This window comes from Opisthorchis viverrini (assembly GCF_000715545.1).
Source record: "Opisthorchis viverrini unplaced genomic scaffold opera_v5_154, whole genome shotgun sequence".
Taxonomy (NCBI): Eukaryota; Metazoa; Platyhelminthes; class Trematoda; order Opisthorchiida; family Opisthorchiidae; genus Opisthorchis; species Opisthorchis viverrini.
This window is the reverse complement of record NW_008751809.1, coordinates 837,560-842,141: the sequence shown is the minus strand read 5'-3', so window position 1 is coordinate 842,141 and position 4,582 is coordinate 837,560.

Below are 4,582 nucleotides of genomic sequence, written 5' to 3'. Positions count from 1 at the left end.
TTCTGGAAAGCCAAATCCGCGACCTTATTGCGAGTAGATTCCAAGGGACTGATCAACACAATGAGCAACATGCGTCACCAATGATTCACTCGTACATTTCACATCAGGTGGTCAAGTAGAGAATGACATTACTTGCTGGGTGAATCCTGTATAAATTTTCCGTAGTATCCTCTCAATACTAAGGATGAAGGCTCTGCGACACCAGAAACTAAGATTTCCATTTATATATCGTTATATGCATAATGAGGAATAAATAAACTTATTTTGGCACCAAACTATGCACGACTATTGTGTTGAAGCTAGGGAGAGAGCTCAAAATAACGTTTGTTGCTTCCATCAGAGTTGCCAGGATTTTGAAAGTTATGATCCTAATCCGACACCTTTGTGAGGTGTATATGACTCGCTTATTTTTTTTTGGATAAAAAACAAGAAAATTATTTCATATTTAAACCAGACTAGTTTGGTGGGTGTGGGATAAACGCTTTGATTTTCAATGGATTTTACATCTATCCGCAGAATTGGGACGAACTAAAATTATGATTTTTCGGGAGGACCTTTACACTGGAACGTACTCAAACGAAACCTACTCAGCTGCCGTTAACAAGCTAGTTGTCTTAGTTTGACGGACTGTATGACGGCTGTTTTGATCCAGCATACAGACTAACGGGTTATTTTCACATGGGCTGCTGACATCTTTTTCTTTAGAAATTATCTTCGATAAATCTCACACAACACTTGTCACATGATCATTCATACACCTCATAATCCCAGCAATCCTCAAAAGCGGTGAGGAACAATTATTGCCATCTTCGTGGTTTTGTTGTGAACTGACAGGCTGAGACAGTCTGGCGTCTAACGAAGCAGAAATAGAAAAACCTAGGCTTGGACGGGATTTTTTCACGCCTTCTGATGAATTTATGGAACTCTTCCAAGATCGTTTACTAAGCACAGATGAACTTACAGTTTTGGTGACGAAACGTTCATCAGTAACTTGCCAAGCTCGGTGGACAGAACAACGGCAATCTGATCACCGGCCGGTAGCAATGCTGCGGCTACCAATTTTTTGACCTGATAACGAAATGACGAACTTGTTATTTTGCTATCCATAAACTGCTGGGCATGTTGCATGATCCACTCGGGACACCATTCAAGTTTGTTTGCATGGGAAAGGTTTGAAGCGCCTACTTATCTGTAATAAAATTCCAGATGAATGGACGACTTTTGAAGTGCGTTCGTTATACGTAAATAAGCATGAATTGAAGTAACAGTTTCTTCTGGGCAGATGATGACCATTTGCGTCGAGGAGTTTTAAGTGGCAGTTTATTGATGTGCAACAACGCAAGGTCAACGGAAACCGTTCGCATTCCATTAAATTTCGAATGGAATGAGTCTAACCGAAGAGTTTGTAGGCACGGACAACAAACAGTCAAATTGTTAATCACGAAAAAACGCCAAAGATCTTTGGGTATACTTGGCAGAATGACTCTCGGTTGTCTTGAGAAAATGACCAAATCCATTAGTTGCTAAATTACTTACATCATATCAGAGTCTGTAATCTTTTCGGCCGCTGACTGACCTACCATACCAAGATGTTACAGCCGGCCAGATAAAATTTCTTGCCAACACCTATAGGCAACTATCCAAAAACCTACATAGAGACAGTTCCCAAAAGCAACACTGAATAATAATGAGACATCTAGTTCCAAGGTAATTAACATCGGAACTACCAAGAACTGGGCCACCCTGGTAGCCGTAATAAAAATGTTATCTGCAGTTACTATTTATGACTATTAATGATAATTCTTACCATGATTAGTTGTTACTATTCATTCTACATCTTCCTACCTATCTTACCGACAACTGGACTCGAAGTAAGAAAACACAGAGAGGGAAGTTTGGTTTCCACGGTGTCTTTTTGGATATTTTGGCAGACAATTATGAGGCACTCATTACAAATCCAAGTAAGTTTACTTTCTTGAGTGTGGCTCGTGAAATTGATTCAACGCGATGCCGAGAATGGAATGAATGCATATTATTATACCAGGGGAAATAAGGAGAAGCCGACGTTAATTTTGAAGATGTTACATAACAAAGGCTTGAGACATTTAAAACCCATTGTTGACTGTATTTTTACTCTGAAAAAGTTTCGCATTACTCGTAGACCCGATTGACCTATATAGAATTCCAAAAATGTCGAAAGGTGTATAAACTTGGGAGACTATGTTTAGGCTCGATTCAGTCATTTTAATGCTCTCATTCGTCAACTTAATATAATTACTCTGCACTGCAGATGGCAATAGTATAAACCGTTTTATATAGTGCACTCAACAGGATATCCATCATTCAACTTTATGCTTCTTGAGACTCAAGACTCAAGTAGCATGGCAGATTCAATTTGATAAGCTATTCCCCAGTTTACTAGATTACCCACAAGAACAATTCTCTCATAAACCGGTCTGTTCACATACATTTCGGACAAACCCCTTCCCGATAAAATCGAACGTGCATTTTGAATCCACAGAGGAGCCCTCGAGGTGTATTTCCGCCAAACATTATCTGCTGTATCCTTCTGTCCCGCATTGGTTCTACATACTGATTCTGTCCAAAAATTCCTCGGGCATGATTGGCGCTCGTGGATCGCCTAACAGTAAACATGTGGACCATTCCCTTGCAAAGTGATGAATGGATCACCTACGTGTATCAGATGCGTTAATTACAAATGGTACTTTACGACGCACCCTAAACCTATTTACAAGATGGCAATGAACTTAACAACTTGCAATTTGCAGACAAAACTGGTGTGAAATGAAAACATTCTGATTTGAAAGCCTGTAATCCTATTATTCCCTTTTCCGGTAGAGCTTTTTTAATGTGTTGGTTTGTGCAAATAAATCAAGGAGTTCCGCAATTCTTGTGTGACTTTGATCACTGTGTTACAGACACCATCGATGGAAATGTACAGTGTATGTTGAAGAACAACCAACACAAACAAATGTGTTGGTGGTGCCGTCATGGGGTGTCGTTACTGGGCACTTTCTCTCCCAGAGCCCCAACAAAACAACCATGTAATATGAAATCGAACATATAGCAAACCAGAGAGCCGTTGGGCCCAATTAGATGAAAGCTGAGCATCGTAGGAAGAAAATTCTAGGCCAGCGTGGTTGATATTTCATCCAGAAGAATGTGCGACAACGCACCTCTTGCACAGAAGGGCGCCACTATTCCTTTACAATACGACACTTGGATAGCCGTCAATAAATACAAGGAATTAGCAAATCTTATTGCCAGTCGGGAGTGATTGGACAAGTAAGTGGGTACAGAAAAGGCGCTTTATGCACAGTTGATTTTGCGATGGGTCTGAAGTATTTGCATTAACATCACCCTAGTTTCAACTGTTGTTCAAACTCTGTACGGTGATTACAGTTAGTTTGCAGTAAACTGAGGAGGAACTGTTAAACTTTCGGTAAGGTGATCAGGGATATGTGTTTGCAGCTACGAATATTATAGAACGAAGACGGAATATTCACCGATACTACCTCAGGCCTTTTCTAGACGAAAGCGCGTCATTGGCCGTGAACAGGCAAATGTGTTGACTCTTGAGCGATATGATGCCCCGACGCACAAATCAAGAAAGACTGTCTGACAAATCAGGATTGGTTTTGGAGTGTCATGGGAATTGTAGAATTTGTCGGTCCATTGTCATTTGAACAATCTTCAACCTGTCTCAGTGAAATGGTTCTGGCCAGTCCGATCTTCAGTAATACAGCAACCCGAGTCTGATACTCCTTCATTTAACTGCGTTGTTGCAAATGCTATTAGGCTGCTGAACATTCTGATGAAAACAGTCTATCGGCCTTCTAATACACGCAGCGCGACTTTCAATAATATGTGTAAAGTTATGGTCAAGGAAGCCCTAAGAATCAATCAAAATATAGTTCCCACGCTTTACTTAAGCAGACAGGCTTTACCAACCGTCGTTTGGAGTTCCGCTGAGTGCAAATATGTCTCAAAATGTACTCAGCGGTGGACACGCAAAGTGGATTTCGAGTAAGTTGAACTGTTCTACAACTAATGGTTCTGCTTGCCCTCGTTACATGTGCTCAGCGTGGTGAGCCTACTATTTCCACTGTCTCTCTTTGTGATGAATTATCTCTTTTTCGCGCCTCAAAAGCACCATTTATCATTGGCACTGAAAAAAAAGGAAAGCTAAAGAATGATGAGTTGAGTGAATCAGAGAAACCCACAATAAAATGCTGGGAAGACACGTGACAAAATGGAAACATTCAGTGGAACGAAGGAACCAATCAGGACAAAGAACAAAAAAAAACTGTACATGGAAGGTGCACAAACAGTACCGTTTCGTTGATGTTCCGCTGATGTTCCATATATCTCAACACAAACTGAAGTATACAGAATTTTTAGGTAAATATTTCATGAGCTGGAAGAATGGGTTGATCATAGGACTGTTGATGCTATGCATGCAAACACTGATTACTCCGGGTGATAGGAATATTTCAAAAATGAATTTCTCAGTAAAGTCCCTTTGATATATCATTCCTGATGATCTGGAAAAAGAATGCGG